We start from the raw sequence: 17,748 nt of genomic DNA, 5'->3' as shown, positions 1-17,748 counted from the left end.
GGACTTAGTGAAAACAGTTCTGAGAGAGAAGTTCATAGCACTACAGGCCTAACTCAGTTGAATGGTTGCTTAGGTTTTTACATATATAGATAGTACTGGAAGTCCTAGCCACAGTGATCAGACAAGAAGCGGAGATAAAAGGCATCCAAATTGGAAAAAAGGATGTAAAACTGTCATTATTCACAGATGACATACTATTGTACATAGAAAGCACTAAAGATTCGCTCCAAACTACTAGTTTTAATAAATGATTTTGGCAGTGTAGCAAGATAAAAAATTAATAGCCAGGCCCTAGCCGATTTTGCTCAGTGGATAGAGCATTGGCCTGTGGACTAAAGGGTCCCAGATTTGATTCCAGTCGAGGGCACAAGCCTGGGTTGCAGGCTCAATCCCCAGTAGGGGGTGTTCAGGATGCAGCTGATCAATGATTCTCTCTCATCGTTGATGTTTCTATCTCTACCTCTCCCTTCCTCTCTGAAATCAATAAAATGTATATTTTAAAAAATTAACACCCAGAAATCACTGGCATTTTCATACTACAATAATGAACTCTCAGAAAGAGAAATTCTTTAAAAAAAATCCTATTTACCATTGTAAAAACAAACAAAACAAAAAATAAGATACTTAGGAATAAACTTAACCAAGGAGGTAAAAGACCTGTACTCGGAAAACCATGGAATGCTGAAAAAAATAGATAAAAGAAGATATAAACAAGTGGAAGAATATACCCTGTTCATGGATTGGTAGAATCAGCATCATTAAAATGTTCATACTATCCAAAGCAATCTACAGATTCAATACAATCCCATTAAAATATCAATAGCATATTTTACAGATCTAGAACAAACACTCCAAAAGTTTAAATGGAACAAAAAAAATACTCCACATAGCTGCAGCAATCTTGAGAGAGAAGAACTAAGTTGGAGGGATCACAATACCAGATATCAAGTTATACTACAAAGCCACTGTAATCAAAACAGCCTGGTACTAGCGCAAGAACAGGCACATAGATCAATGGAACAGAGCAGAGAACCCAGAAATTGACCCAAGCCATTGTGTTCAATTAATATTTTACATTAGAAACAAGAGCATAAAGATAGTTTTTTCAATAAATGGTGATGGGTTCATTGGAAAGTACATGTAAAAAAAAAAAAAGAAACTAGACCACTAACATCATACACGAGAATAAACTCAAAACGGATAAAAGACTTAAATGTAAATCATGAAACTTTAAAAATCCTTGAAGAGAATGTAGCCAGTAAAATATCAGACATCTCATGTAGCAAAATTGTCACTGATAAGATGCCTATGCAAGACTAACAATGAAAAAAATAAACAAATGGGACTACATCAAAATAAAAAGCTTCTGTACAGCAAAAAAAATCAGCAAAATGAAAAGGGAACCCGCTGTATGGGAGAACATATTTGCCAATGATACATCTGATAAGGGGTTAATTTCCAAAAGATATAAAGTACTCAGACAACTTAACAAAAGGAAGATAAGCAATCCAATAATTAAAAAAAAAAAATGGCCAGAGCACCTAAATAGACACTTCTCCAAAGTGCACATAGAAATGGCCAAGAGACATCTGAAAAAATGTTCAAAGTCACTAATCATCAGAGAGATGCAAATTAAAACAGCAGTGAGGTATCACCTCACACCTGCCAGATTGGCTACTATCAATTAAGTCAACAAATGATAAGTGCAGGCAAGGATGGGGAAAAAAAGGAACCCTAGTACCCCGTTGGTGGAAATGCAGACTAGTACAGCCACTGTTGTAAACAGTGTGGAGGTGCCTCAAAAATTAAATATGGAACTGCCATTTGACCCAGTGATCCCACTTCTAGGAATATATCCTAAGAATCCTAAATAACCAATCCGAAAGAATATATGCACCCCTATGTTCATAGCAGTGTTATTTATAATAGCTAAGATCTGGAAAAAGCCCGAGTGCCCATCAGTAGATGAGTGGATAAAAGACAAGAACACTGTGATACATTTACACAATGGAATACTCTGCAGCTGTGAAAAAGAAGGATCTCTTACCCTTTGAGACAGCATGGAGGGACCTGGAGAGTATTATGCTAAGTGAAATAAGCCAGTCACAGAAAGACAAGTATCATATGATCTCACTTTTATGTGGAATCTAAAGAACAAAATAAACTGATCAAAAAAATAGATCCAGAGACACAGAAGGATACAACAGACAGGATTCTCAGAGGGAAGGGGTGAGGGCAGGAAGAGATCAACCAAAGTACTTATATGCATATATGCATAACCTATGGACACAGATAATAGTGAGGCAAAAGGCTGGTGAGGAGATGGACGCAGGGAGGAGGGCTCAATGGGGGGAAAGGAGAGATCTGTAATACTTTCAACAATAAAGATCAATTTTAAAAAATGTACTATGTTCAGAGATACTAAATGCTCTGGAGAAAACTAAGGCAGGGCAGGAGGACAGAGTGCTGGGTCTGTGGGTGGGGTTGTAATTTTACATCGACTTTGCAGTATTATCCAAACAAGGGCTGGTAAAGGCTTGGACCAGAGTGACAGTGACAGGGATGGTGAAGTGTGGTTGGAATCTGGATAAGTTTCAGCAAGTCCTGAAGAAGGTCAGGGGTTGGGCCACGCAGATAACAACAAGAGGAGAATTCCAGACAAAGGCTACTGGAAATGCAAAGCCCTGAGGAAGGAGTGAACCTGTTGTTCAAGAAGTTCCAATGTGGCTGGAGCAAAGCAAGAATGAAGGAGAAGGCTATGCCACTGGTATTGGGGTTGGGGGAGTGCCAAGTATGAAGATCTTGTGAGGTTTTTGTACAGATTTTGGCTTTTCCTCTAAGTGAGAAATGATTTTGAGCAAAGGAGAAACTCAATAATTTAATAGATCATTCTGGCTGCTCAGTTGAGACTTATCTGTTTGAGTCAATGGTAGAAGCAGGGAGACCAATTATGAGGCTACTGCAATAATGCATTTGAAAGATGATGATGACATGCACCAGGGTGATTGCAATGGAGATGAGTCAGAAATGATTACCATCTGGATACATTTTTGATAATTTGTTGCTTTTAAATAAATGTCTATCTAATATTTTCCCGATTCCTCTTAAAAGATAGAGCCTCAAAGTCTAGTAAGGGACCCAAATGATGCTTGTTAGAGCAAACGATTACCTTTCTGGCTCTTGAATACTACAAGTTCAGTATCTTTTTTTTTTTAAAGAATGACGGTATTGTTCATTTGTTGCACTTCTGAGTCACCATAACTTCCCACAGTCCTCACTTTCCCATTTTTCTGCACTTGTGTGTTGCTGGTCATTTGCCATTGAGTTTCTTGACCCCAGTCATCAATGGTCACTACTGCACTGCTGTTGCTTAGCACACTCCTGTTCTTCTCTTCTTGTGGTCTTTACCTTATTCCATAGCCAGGCGAGTGTCACTGAGGCAGTCAATGAGAGTAAAGGAAAGAATATGATTCTGCTAATGTTATAAAGGAGCCCAAGGTTCCAAATCAATCAGGCTGAGAACACCTCTTTTCTCATTCTTATCTTCCCTCTTCCAACTCACTGAACAAGGCAAAGAAAGATTTTCCTTTTCAACCTCCATATAAATCTCCTAAGAGGCCTTTTATGCCTTCTTTGTAGGTGTCATGAAAAAGTGCAGAGTTGCAAAAGAAATCTAGTGGTTCTTTTCCCCAAAACCAAGTGCACCTAACCCTAAATTCTGGTATTCACAGAAAGGTTTCTGTTATATATGTTTCACAAGTGGGAGAATTCTAGAATAGATATGCACTCATTTTTTCATTCACGCATTCAGCAACTATTCAGTATTTTGTTTGTTTGTTTCTGTTCCAGGCACTGTTCTGCATACTGGGAGATAAGAGTGAACAAAACGAAGCCCCCTTTTCTAATGGAATTTACCTTGTAAGGCGGGAGACAGAACAAAACACAAGTAAGCACATGTGTAATATATCAATTAAGACAATGCTGTTGAGAAAAGTAACTTGGAGGATGAAAAAGGGAATGCTGGGATGGTGTGCTACTGGTGTTGGCAAGTTAGTATTAATATTGTAAATATGATCAGAGAATGTAAAATACAGGAAGTGAGAGAGTGATCCAATCCCACATCTGGTTGGAAAATGCCCCTTGCTGCTGGAAATCCTTAGGTCGTTTTCTTCTCTCTATATACTTCCTACATGACTCCATTCTCTCCCGTGGCTTTAACTACTTCCTATACCTTAATCATTCCCAAATGTACATCCTCAGGCCAGATCTTTCAACGCTAGTCTAATACATCCAACTGTTAACGGAGCCCCTCCACCTGGACGGCTGACATCTCGGGTTTAACATGTCTCTGGCGAAACTCCTCCCCACCCCCTCCCCACAGCTGCTCCTCTGTAGCTTCCCCCTCCCTTTAGTAAATGGCAATCCCATCCTTTCTGATTTTCAAAGTCAGAAATCTTGGTGTCATCTCCCTGTCTCAACCCCCACATCGATCCATCAGGTAGATCATGCGTTCCTTAAATCGGGGAAGACTTGAGAAGGAAGAATTTGGGAAGCTGGGATGAAGAAATTTAGGTAAAATAGAAAGCAGGGCAGTAACAGAAGTATCTGCAAGGTGGCCTCTGATGATATGCAGAAAACTGTGGCTGAGGGAACGTGAGCTGGGGAACTCAGGTGGATGTGAATCACCTCAAAGTCAGATTCCTCTGACAGAGCTGCAACTTCTGAGGTGTCCAGTACGTTTGGATATGTCTTCACGTCAAAAATTAGTTGGCAGAACTAAGGCTGTGGCGCCATGGATTGGATAGAGACATTAGGTACCCTTGGGAATTCTCTGGAAACATTGTGGGGCCTGAATGGGAAAGGCGAAATGCAGAGTCATAATTTTTAAAAAGCAGTGAACATTTGAACCATTTTTTTAAAGGAAAACTAATCCTCTCTGTGGGCGCATCTGCAATAAAGCAAAACACTTCACTGAAACACCAGGGAAGGGAGATTCTAATCATTTTCTAGAGACAAGAGGTGGTTAATAATTGTCTTGCCCAAATTAATTGGAACAAGAACAATGAAAAGGAAGTAAGTAGTCACTGTCCTTCTATTTTAATTTGGTGTACATTTCCCAGTATTCAAATTCCCGGTACAGAGGGTTCTTGTTGCTTTGCTGCACTGAGTTCCTAGAAATCACACACTTTTCCCACTAAAGGGTTGGAACTGCGTGGAATTTGGGAATTGCATTCTCCACCCAAGGGATTAGCACCAGACAAAAGAAATTGGTGTAATCAAGAGTACAGCATAGAGGCCTCTTGTGGCTGCGGTAAAATTCTGTTTTTCTAGAAGAGTAAGTCCCATACCAGTAATTCCTTTACAGAGAGAAGCTGAGTCCTTTCTAACCTTTAAAGAAATCTTTCCTCAGACTGGACTTCTCTCCCAGCACCAGATTTTAGGCTAGAGTGTGCAAATCGCAAATATGCCCTAAATTCAGTCCTCAGATAGCGAACTGCCCAAATAGATGTTTTTGCCCATAGGTGACAGGGCTAAATTTCCAATAAAGAAGGTTGTTAGAGACGAAAACATTTCTCTCATGAAGTCGAATGAGCTTGTGCATTGGCATCTGACAGACCTGAGTGGGAGTTTTGCTGCGCCATTCACAGGCTTTGCAACCATGGAGAAATTATTTAGTCTCTGCACATTTCCTTCATCGTAGAGCCAAGATAATACCTACCTCATGGTTTTAACATGGAAGTTAAAAAGAAAGCTCAACAGATAACATTAATGCTGGGCAATTGAGAGGCACAAAAATATTACAAGTTCATGGTTATACTTTTTCTTTCCCATTTAACACAAATGTTTCTTTCAAAGTTTGTTTCTTATATTTTTATAAATAATTATTTTTTAGTGTGATACCTCAAGTTAGAACTAGAGTGTTTGCCACAATTATCCCTTACATACTTTACAACCCTGTGAAAGAAGCTATACCCTTTCTCCCGTTTTAAATATGAGGAAACAGAAGGATTTAGTGACCTGCTCATGGTCACCCAGCATACAAGTGGCAGACAGAGCCAGGATTGAGAATGAGACACTTGGACTTCAGTGCTGTGCCCCCAGCCACTATAATGCTATATTGATATGAATGTCCGGTCTGGTCTTAATTACCAGAGATTATCACCTCCAAAAAAAGTACAGATTGAGCATAGAAAATATAACCTATTCCTTATGTTTGTTTGTTTTTTCTTTTGCCTTTTCTTGTTAATAAAGCCAGAGCTCTAGAATGAGTAGAAGTTCTGTACCATTTGGCGAAAAGTGAGTGGGTGGAAATAATACAAAAGCTGAACATTTAAAATCATTTAAGATCACATGTCACTGAAGAAAGTCTAATTTGATCGCTGCAGACACTTTGCTCTCCCCTGTTTAATAATGTGAATTAAAGAAAAGAAAGGTACAGGATATTTATTAGTTCAGCTTAATCCTTATTACTATGCTTCTCCTCCCTTGGATATTTTCTTTCTTTAATCCGTTTATGTTTTTTTCCTGTCGCCATGGTAAAGCTCATTCCATGATGTGAGGGACCTTATGCTGAAGGAAGTTTTCTTAAATGTCAAGTCTCACATTTTCATTTCCACATTTTATCTTGGTGTTACTAAGACAACCCAAATAATTTCATTTTTTCTTTGAAGTTGATACCTTTAAAGCTGTTATACCCTCCTGCTGACTCACTCATGTTCTTCTGATTTTTTTCTCATTTAATTCCAGTAGCTGCTTTCTTTCCACAGCTATTTCTATAGTCATAATAGCTGATGTACTGTTGGTGTAGTGTTTACGTATTTGGGGGGATTATAAATCCCACTGAGGATTTAAAAAGTGCTGTGGACCTTCTCACCAGGAAAAATAAAAAAAAAGCCAGTTTAAGAAATAATGGATAAACATAACAATGGGGAGAGATTGTCTTTTCAATAAACAGTGTTGGGAAAACTGGACAGCCACATGCAAAAGAATGAAACGGGACCACTATCTTACCATACACAAAAATCAACTCAAAATGTGTTAAAGACGAATTTAAGACCTGAAACCATAAAACTCCTAGAAGAAAAACATAAGGTGTCAGATTCTTGACATCAGTCTTGACAATATTTTTTGGATTTGACACCAAATCAAAGGCAACAAGAGCAAAAAGAAATAAGTGGGATTACAGCAAACTAAAAAGCTTCTGTGCAGCAAAGAAGCCATTAACAAGGAGAAAAGGCAACCTATGGAATGGGAAAATATTCTTAAATAATATATCTGCTAAGGGGTTAATATTCAAAATATATAAAGAACTCATATAACTCAATAGAAAAAAAAACTAACCTGCTTTAAAAAAAGGCAGAGGACCTACATAGACATTTTTCCAAAGAAGACATACAAATGGCCAACAAGTACATGAAAAGGTGCTCAGCATCGCTAATCAGGAAAATGCAAATCAAAACCACAAGGAAATATCACCTTATACTTGTTAGAATGTTTATTATAAAAAAAAAAGAAAGAAAGAAATAGTAAGTGTTGGGAAGGATGTGGAGAAAAGGTTGGTGGGAATGTATGTTGGTGCAGCCACTATGGAAAACAGCATGAAGGTTCCTCAAAAGACAAAAATAAAACTACCATATGATCCAGAAATTCTGCTTCTGAGTATTTATCCAAAGGAAACGAAAACACTAACTTAAAAAGATACCTGCACCCCTTGTTCATTGCAGCATTATTACAATAGCCAAGACATGGAAACAACCTACGTGTTCATCAATAGATAACACAAATGTGATAAATATGTATGCATATTATGTCTATAATTTAGCCATAAAAAGACAGGGATCCTACCATTTGCAACAACATGGATGGACCTTAGGCAACAAGAAAACTTTATGGTAAATGAAGTTAGTGAGACAAAGAGAGATAAGCACTATGTGCTTAATAATTAAAAAAAAACAACAACACTGAACTCATAGATATGGAGACCAGATTGGTAGTTACCAGAGGCAGGGAGCAGGTATGAAATGGGAAAGGTGGTTAAAAGGTACAAATTTCCATTTATAAGATAAATAAATCCCAGAGATATAATGTACAGCATGGTTACTATAGTTAACTGTACTGTATTGTATTTTTCAACATTGCTAAGAGAGTGGATTTAAAAGGTTCTCATAAGAAAAACACATTGTAACTGTGTTGTGATGGATGTTAACTAAACTTATTCTGGTAATCATTTCACAATATATACATATATCAAATCATTGTTATTAGTATGTACCTAAAACTAATGTAGTATTGTATGTCAATTGAAAAATAAATAATGGATAGAAATATTTAATAAATAGCATCTCTAATAGTACCTCTTTTTAAAAAACACATTTTTATTGACTTCAGAGAGGATGGGAGAGGGAGAGAGAGACAGAAACATCAGTGATGAGAAAGAATCATTGATCAGCTGTCTCCTGCATGGCCCCTGCTCACGATCAAGCCCACAATCCGAGCATGTGCTCCAACAAGGAACAAACTGTGACCTCCCGGTTCATAGGTCGACGCTCATCCACTGAGCCATGCAGGCCAGGCTCATAGTACCTCTTATTCTCCAAATCTATTTGGTTCTTGAGTTTTGAATATCAAGTTACAACAATTCATATAGCAGGGGATTTATATTAAAAAATATCTATCCCAAACTATTCTGTTTCTAAGTTCAGATTGTAAAAGTTAAGGTAGCTGTTTATTTCCATTTTCATTTTTACTTCATCCCAGGGCAATCTCGTGCTAGGTTTTATATCTCTGACCTTTTGGCAAACTACCCGTAGGGGTTAAATGGCCATGTGGCGTGTATCTTTTTTAATGCTGGTCTGGTTCACACAAACCCTTGGGGTTTGAATCCATACAAAGTGCTGCGGAGCAAAGAGAAGGGATAACACGTTTTGAGTCTCCTTGTTTACAGATCTATTCCCCACATATTCGACTACAGCTTCTTATTTATCTTTTATCCCTAATACTTGACACATAGTAATTGGATAACGAATGATGAAAGAAGGCAGGAGGAAGGAAAGGGGGAGGACAGGAGGAAAGAAATAAAAGGAAGAAAAAACGATATATCAAAGGGAACAAAGAAGAAAATTTAAAAACAGCCCAAAGGAGACTATCCTCCAGCCAGAGACTGAATATCCTCAGAAGTCCATTCCTAAGCAGGAACTGGAACTTAAGTGTGTCGTCTACCCTGCAGGCTGGACCATGTTTGGGCAGATGCAGGGGAGAGCAGCCGCCTTTGGCCCTCATAGTTGCCACTTGTGTTCAGTCCCAGGAAATTACTGAGCAGCCCCCTCACTGATATGACTGGCCCACTGAGGTTCTAGAACGATGCTCACTATTTGTGATGAGAATTTTGTAAATTCAGTGCAAGCGTGGGCTACTCAAGCAGAACTTTGGGCATCTTCACACTGTATTAACAAGAGTTGAGGCGTCACGTGGAGGATGACCCAGGAGACCCAGTGGAGTTTGGTCCATGTGTTTTAGAAGACAGTTTAGCAGCAGGGAAAACTGTTTCAGTCTACAGGCTTCTACAAAAAGGTTGCTTGGGGTAGATTTGCATAAATGCCTTAGATAAAGACTTGGTGAGTCTTGGTGGCTTTTTGCCATTTTAGTCTGAGAACATGTAACTTACTGCTCCCTTGGTCTCACGGAATCAGGACCAGCTCAGGCTACCCTGTGTCTCCAGAGACAGAAAACATGAGTTCCACCCTAATTCAAAATAAACAAAAACAAAATATTTATAGTGAGTGATGGAGGGCAAAATGATACATCTCAGAGTGGGGACAAAAAGCCATTACACTGCAGACCTTTCATCCTGCCTGGCCCAGCATGTTCTCCTGGCCCTCGCCTCCAACTGTCCCTAGATAACCATTCTCACCTCTCCTTCATGTTTCCATGCAGCATCACTTCTAACCCCCAGTAGCTCAGGCGCCTCAGAGTACTATCTATCAGAGTATCCTAAACTCCCACTTCCTCACACCTATCCGAATTTTGACTAAATGGTTTTGTGTAATTATTTATTACCTGTTTTTCCAACGTAATGTAAGGTTCATAAGGTCAGTGGTTATGTCTCTCTTACTCACTGTATATCCACATTACTGAGCTTAATGTCTTGCAGATGAAAGCTACTCTAGTACTCAGAGAAAGAATGAATAATGCTTCCAGGCCCTGTAGTAGGCGCTACTAGGGAGAAAAAGATTTTCAAAGTCATTCACTGCTTTTATCCTTGGGAAACTTTCTCCTCCTGGAGTAGCAATATCCAATGGTACTTCATCCCTCTCTCAGCCTCCAGAAGGAGCCCAGGGTGAATTAAGGTCTGATGGCTCTCTCCGTCTCATTCTCCCAAACCCCACTTCTTTCCCACAACAATCCTGACTCTGACCCTGTTTGTAACGAAGGACATTGAGTAGACGTGAACCAACATGTCTTCCCACCAATTTCTATTTCTCTGTTGAATGGAAATGTATTTTGTTTTTAAACAATTTTAATTTATGTTTGTGTAACCATTTTTTAGGCCCCTAAAACATTGGTCTGTTAAGTTTTTAACATGGAAAAAAAAGTTTTTAACATGGGTCATCTGAAAAATAGTATCAACATTAAACAACAACCAAAAACAAACAAATCCCACAGTTGTTCCATAAACGTTCTCTTTTCCCTTGACCCTACGCCACCCAAAAGATCATCCCCTCATTCCGAAATCCCACTTTACTTCTGAACTTCCAACAAAGGTTTTGAAATGTTTGGCTTTTAAAAGTAAGTTTCTTTTTGCTTCTTTCTTAGCTTTTTCTACTAAAGCTAATGTTCTAAATAAATTTTTGTGACCTTGCTACACGATTTTTTTTTACTTTTTAGGATTTGTGATTAATACTAAAACCTCCCAATTTAACAACCCTTGAACTAGTTTTGCTCCTTTTAAGCATCCCGTATCCACCTTTTCATCCCATTGATGAAGTTACTGGATAAAACCACTTCTGAAGCTGTCTTAAGATAACTAGGTGTCGCCATGCCAGTTGGTATATTGCTCAGCTTCAGTATCTTATCTTCTAGGTCTCTCCACCGCTTTAAATTGGGCAGGGTTCTCATGTCTTTGAGAGAGTTTTCTCAGGGAGACTTTATCTGGCCCCAAGCCGTCTTTCTGATTAACAATAGCAGCGGCAAGTAAATAGTTTCCAAGTACTATACAGTTTGTTTATAAAGATGGCATTGAGTTGGGTCTTATTCCAAACTGCTGACAAAGTGTTCAAATGAGTAAGTCTGAGCTCTCACACTTACACTATTCTCATGACTTTGTTTTTAATCCATTATTCTTTTATTTGATGGATAAATGTTGAGCACCTATTATGTGCCAAAGACTCTTAGGTGCTGGGAAAACAGTGGAGACTGACATTAATCCAAGAACCACACAGATGAATGGAGAATGGTGTCTGTGACAGGGGCCCGCCATCGAGGGAAGTCCACTGTGCCGTGGCGGCCTCTGGTGCTGGATTTGACCTGGTCAGGGATGGCTTCCATGAGCAGATGGTGTTAGAGCTGAGCTCTGCAGATTGTATCAGAGTCTGCAAAGCAAAGGGGATTGAAAGAACATTCCAGCTACAGTATTAGCACCACAAGGCCCTGCTACTATTGCTTCTATCTCCTTTTAGTGACCTTTGAAAGCCACACGTATCACTTGACAATTGCAATCACCTAGTTTCACTGTTTCCTTTGCGATAGTTTTTGTTGTTCTTCCTTGTTGTTGTTTTTGACTAAATAAATCGCTTCAAAAACAGATGTATTTTCCTGAATGATTCATATAATCCAAGCATTTCTTCTGTTTAGATTTTTGTCAAAGTCTAGGTCTGAGAGGCAAGTGGCCTTTGACCTCTTCTCCTAGAGCAGTGGTTCTCAACCTTCTGGCCCTTTATATACAGTTCCTCATGTTGTGACCCAAGTATAAAATTATTTTTGTTGCTACTTCATAACTGTAATGTTGCTACTGTTATGAATCGTAATGTAAATATCTGATATGCAGGATGGTCTTAGGGGACCCCAGTGAAAGGGTCGTTTGACCGCCAAAGGGGTTGCGACCCACAGGTTGAGAACCGCTGTCCTAGAGCCTTGTATGCCTCCCTCAGATTCTAGGATCTGAGACTCTAGGACTATCGAATATCATCACATTAGATTTTATTTAGCTTTGCTGTGAGAAATAATGTCATACTTGGAAAAGATGGCCATTAAATCAATATGTTAAATTTAGAGCCAAACTCAAAAAAATATTTTTCTTGTAGGCACGCAGTCTTGAATTAAATATTTATTGGTTGGATGGACAGAAACCAAATATTCTAATGCTCAGGTACGCTCATGGCAGTTTTAATACACTGACAGTGAACGTCTGGTAGTTGCTGATTTCCTCCTACAGCGCTGGGTTTTTATTTCTTCCCTGGAGGCTGGAGACCCGAACATCTTCCTTCCATCACTTTATGGAGCACAACCAGAGGGAAAGACAATGAGCTGACTTCCTGAGAACCCTCTTGAAAAGCCCCAAGCAGAATTACTCAGCAGTTAGTTTTTCTGCTATTAGGAATCCTTCTAAGATCCCTGATCTTAAAAAGGAAATTTTGGATGGTCGGTTCCAGGAAAGATGAGTTTAATAATAAAAAGGGCAATACAAATGATCAGACTATAAATCCATTCGTCTTTTAATCTCTCACTTTAAACACCAATCTCTTGTTTCCTGAGCAATGTTTACTGTTTCCAACTTGTTGTATTTAACGTCTGGAAATTTAAAAATTTTATCCCATTAAAAACAAAAAGCTTAGTGGGAAAGTTTTGGTAACAAGTTGCTTTAACTTCCCTGGCACACTTTTGGTTGACTGTTTTTATAAGTACCAGTCTATCTGTATTTATAGATACAGTCTATCTGTGAAAAGGTATTTGTAAAACACACCAAGCTTCCTGTTGGAACAAAAGAGACAACTCCTGCCTGCCCCCCCCCCCCCCGCCCCAGAATCATTTGGAATTTAACTCAACAAACTATTGAGCATTTTAGGCTGTGGAGCTAGCAATATGAACTAAAAGGAGACCCTTGCCTTTTCAGATTATTGTACACTCCAGAGGGTGAAAAATAAACAAAAAACATTAGTTTGAATGTTCTGAAAGGCAGGACTTTTACTGTATTCTCCTCCACTTTTCTCTCCTTGGATCCCTTCATCAGGAAAAAAAGGCGCCCTCCTCATAGACTCTCCAAACTTGTTTGGTTTGCATTTTCTGGCCTGTACATACATGTATGTTCATGTTATGTCTGCTGCTTACAACTATTGGACTTTCTTTGCTCCAGGGGAAAAGTGGATTGGAGATAAACCTCAGTCTCTTTTTTTCCTTTGGAAGAAGACATACCAGTAGTCTTCGAAAACAATCATTACAAACTACAAAAAAAAAATTCTAGGCTTCATTTTTTAATGTTGAGACTGATAAAAAGAACTGAAACCTTGTCTAAATCACATTTGAATGATATCAAGAGTTTGAGGGGAAACACATAGTCTTTTCAAGGATTTGGGATCCTATAGGGGGAGGGGTGGGTAAGTATACACTCTGCCTTTTGGAAAATTATACCTGATTTAAAGGAGATAGAGACAACATGGAATGAAGAGGTGACCAAGAAGACCAGTAGGATGCAGAGAGAGCTGAAGCCATATTTCTCAGAGAGGCTCTAGGTATATTCAGAATAACAGAGATGAGGGAGGGAATGAGTAACATCTGGTGATAATCTTTTCTGGTCCAATTTTTTAAAGACTATTAGATTACACGTTAGCCTCATTTCAGAAAAGAAAAAAAATTTCTGAATTTAAATTTACTTTAAAATATACAGAATAAGCATTAAATAATTATTATTGTCATACTGATGTATAAATGAAGTATTCCAAACCAATATATTATAGACAAGACTTTTATGTTTGGATTTATTTTCTGTCACTTGTTTCTTAACAGTGTAATGTTTTGATAAGGAAGTCCAAAAATTCAGCCATTAGGTACAAGCTGAGACCTAAGAAGTCATTGGTCGAACATCCTGTTTATATCAAATGACAGAACATTGTGCATTAAAATTTCGGTGAACCTTAACTTTGAAATTATAAATTATTCCTGACTCTTTTCCTCTTCTTCAGCGTTCCCTTTGGTAGTGGATGTTCTTTGAATAATCATTACTTATAATGTGAAGCTACATAATAATAGTCACTCTTTTATTTATCATAGTGTCAAAGTTTATAACAAGATCTATACTAATAAAAGGGTAATATGCAAGTGGTCGGGACACCCTCACGCATAATGACCTATCAGCTGGAGCCTGTGTGCACAGCAGGTGCGGGTGGGCGGGAACTTGCAGTGTTTGGGGCGGGGCCTCCCCTGGCTCTGGCCTACCTCTTTGGGGCAATCCATCAAGGAGGCCTGAATGGGTGGGCAGGGCCTACCTCTTTGGGGTGATGGATCGCAGGCCTCCTGCGCTGTGACAGGGCACAGGCCAGGCTGGGGGAATCCCCCCCCCCCCCCAGTGCACGAATTTCATGCACTGGGCCACTAGCCCTATATAATAAAAGCCTAATATGCTAAGTGTTTGACTGTTTGACCATTCGACCAGTCACTATGACACACACTGACCACCAGGGGGCAGACGCTCTGACTGGTAGGTTAGCTTGCTGATGGTGTCCGGCTGATTGGGACTGGGCAAGATGGGCTGGACACGCCCTGGAACCCTCTTATGGTCTCTCCCTGGCCCCGATTGTGCACCAGTGAGGTCCCTCGGCCTGGCCTGCACCCTCTCGCAATCCAGGACCCCCTGGGGGATGTCAGAGAGCCAGTTTCGGCCCGATCCCCGCAGGCCAGGCCGAGGGACCCCCCACCAGAGCACAGATCCATGCACTGGGCCTCTAGTAATAACATAATAGAAGAGTCTGGTCTTTACTACAAAATGCTTGATAGTGTGTGTGTATTTGTTTGTGAGTGTCTGTGTATGTTTAGGTCTAATTTAATTTAGCAAATGTTTATTTAGGGTCTATTCAAAGGGATTGTGCCGTATTCTAGAAGATGCAGAGATAAACAAGATATAAACCCTATTCTCAGTGAAATAAAAACAACCACCTCTTAAAGTGCACCATTGGCACAGGAAACAATAACCACATGTACAAAGATCAGTCACAACAATAAAAAATTTAAATTAAAAATCATCAGTTACAAATCATGCTTTTACAGAAATCACTTTAATGCGCATTCTCCCATGAGGATACACGTGAGTGAGGGTAGGCACTTTGTCTGCTTTGTTCGTTTTCATTTCCCCAGGATCTAGCACAGTGCCTGACATATCTTATATCCATAATTAGTTAGAGCACGTGTACAAGTAAATGAGGGTAATCTATGCTTGTGAGAGAAAAATCAGCTACTGATCATATGTAACAAATTGTTAGTGGATTCGAAGGCTTATGAATACGATAAACATAACTGTGGAAACTGTCATGTAAAGCAGAGCCCTTGAGATGGACGGCTTGAAGTAGAGTGATTAAAGGGATTTTTCTTTAAATATGTGCAAAGTATAAGGAGGAAGAGGTATAACATCTTCCTGTTATGAGAGAGAATAAGAATTGCTAGTGAAGAGTCATGTGGCTCCCGACCACCACTACCCTTAGGAAAACAAGCTCAATTGGAATATTTTCCAAATGTGATGGGGCCATTAATTTAATGTATGACATCATCGAATTATTGAAGGGGATGATAATACAGAAGTATATTGGGTTGCTGCCGGGAGCCGGTCCATCCTTGCTGTTTCAAGGGACCTGGCATATAAGGCATACTGTTCTTAATATGTTTGCTCACCTTCTAGGCACTATGTGTTTTAACCAAGGTCACCTCTCTGAGAAAGGTTGTTTCCCCAGGTAGGGATTTTCCCCTGAAGTTAGGGAGGGAATAAAACCTCTTAACTAAGTGCCAGGCGGGTAATTAATCATTTTAACTACAAACAATCATGCTTAAGCTACATAATCTTTACTCCCTGGAATGGAGATAAGAAATGCCCTAACCTTTGGAATAGAGATTGATAGGATTGGAATCAACTGGTATAAATACAGATGTAACAACACAGAACTTAGAAGATAGAACCAAGAGACACAGAACCTATACACAGAACCTAGACACAGAACCTACACAGAACCTAGACACAGAACCTACACTGAACCTAGAGACAGAAGAACTTCGCTGGAGAGAACATGGCAAAAGATCTTGGACAGAACCTGGCTACAGAACTTGGTTGGAGAACCTAGACAGAACCTGGCAACCAAACCTGGCTGGAGAACCTAGCGAGGGAACATGGCTACAGAACCTGGATAGAACATGGCAAGAGAACCTGACTAGAACCTGGCAACAGAACCTGGCTGAAGAACCTGGCTACAGAATCTGGAGACCGAACCTGGCTGGAGAACCTGGAGAACCTAGCAAGAGAACATGGACACAGAACCTGGCTGGAGATCCTAACCAGAACGTGGCTAGAGATCCTGGCTAGGCTGCTGATGAACTGAATGCTGTCTCCGTGTCATTCCTTCTTCGCCGACTCTGTCCACACCTTTGGGGACCCCTGGACCTGTTGGGGTTGGACCCCTGCAGGTTGCAAGTTCAACCTGCCTCTTACTATTCCTTCTGAGTCTGAAGTTCTCATTTATGGGACTATAAGAGCACTATAGCTTAAGAATCATTTAAATGTATTCATAAAATTTTATTTAAAAAATTTATATTGTCAAATAGGAGCATGAAAAGAGAAATTGAGTATGGGAGATATTCTGTTTAAACTATTTGTTTCTTAGTATATGATAGATTCATTACATCCAAATCAGCGTGATGTAGTATTAACTAAGAACAGTAGAGTGAGGAGTAAGATTTGGTTAGAAGTCAGGACTCACCATTAGCTGTGGCCCTTGGGCAAGTCACCTAATCTCTCTTGACTCAAGCTTTTCACTCCTAAAATTAGAGTTATGGACTAGATGACCTCTGAAGTGCCTTTCGGGTTTTATAATTTTATAACCCACTTGTAATTTTTAAATTAAATATATTTCTATAGAGCCATATAATTACGGTCTTCTTCAGTGGATTTTTCTAGAAATAGTTTGTTTCATGTACCACAGCTGCAGAGTAAAATACAATCTAGAGTCATGCTCTCCCAAGAGAGAAAGATATCATTTTTTATGTAATTGGAAAACTTGGCTTTTTCTCCTGATTTTTATTTACATCTGTGCAAGCTAAAGGAAAAGCAGTTATTTCATAATTGAGCATATCCTGATGACTTTATTTTGATTTATGGAGCCTTTGGGTACAACAGAGAAGAACCATAAATGAATTGTGGCGTTTCTGGCCTGTTCCTTTTTTGCACTCTTTGTCCTACTGGCCTCAGATGTGCAAATGTCCTGGCCCTGTGCTGCAGGATTGTCCTCCCCTGACATTACTCAGACACACACTTGGCCTTTCCAATTATTATTTCTAAAATGAAAGGCAATTACACCACTTTTCTTCATTATAATTACTACATCTTCACTAATTTATTCAGCAAATATTGAGTGCCTACCATATGCCAAGCGGTATTTTCTAGGTAGTTGGGATACATCACTCTACAAAACAAACTGGCAAAGTCCCTGCCTTCATGAAGCTTATATTCTTGTTGGAGGAGACAGACAACATATTAAGGAACATATAATAAGTATTTGT

At 39.4% G+C, this 17,748-nt stretch overlaps 1 protein-coding gene across 1 annotated transcript in view; it reads left to right on the top strand.

Moving 5' to 3' along the window:
- The window catches only part of LRRC8C (leucine rich repeat containing 8 VRAC subunit C), an 84,050-nt gene that overhangs the window by 26,577 nt on the left and 39,725 nt on the right, over window positions 1-17,748 (top strand). The window contains exon 2 of the mRNA XM_081087771.1: window positions 3,850-3,946. The gene's annotated coding sequence lies outside the window, so the exon portion shown is untranslated. The remainder of the gene's footprint in view (window positions 1-3,849; window positions 3,947-17,748) is intronic.

The sequence above is a fragment of the Myotis nattereri genome (genome assembly GCF_964212035.1).
Source record: "Myotis nattereri genome assembly, chromosome: 3".
Lineage (NCBI taxonomy): Eukaryota > Metazoa > Chordata > Mammalia > Chiroptera > Vespertilionidae > Myotis > Myotis nattereri.
The sequence above is the reverse complement of the archived record's forward strand: the minus strand, read 5'-3'. Positions and strand labels throughout refer to the sequence as shown.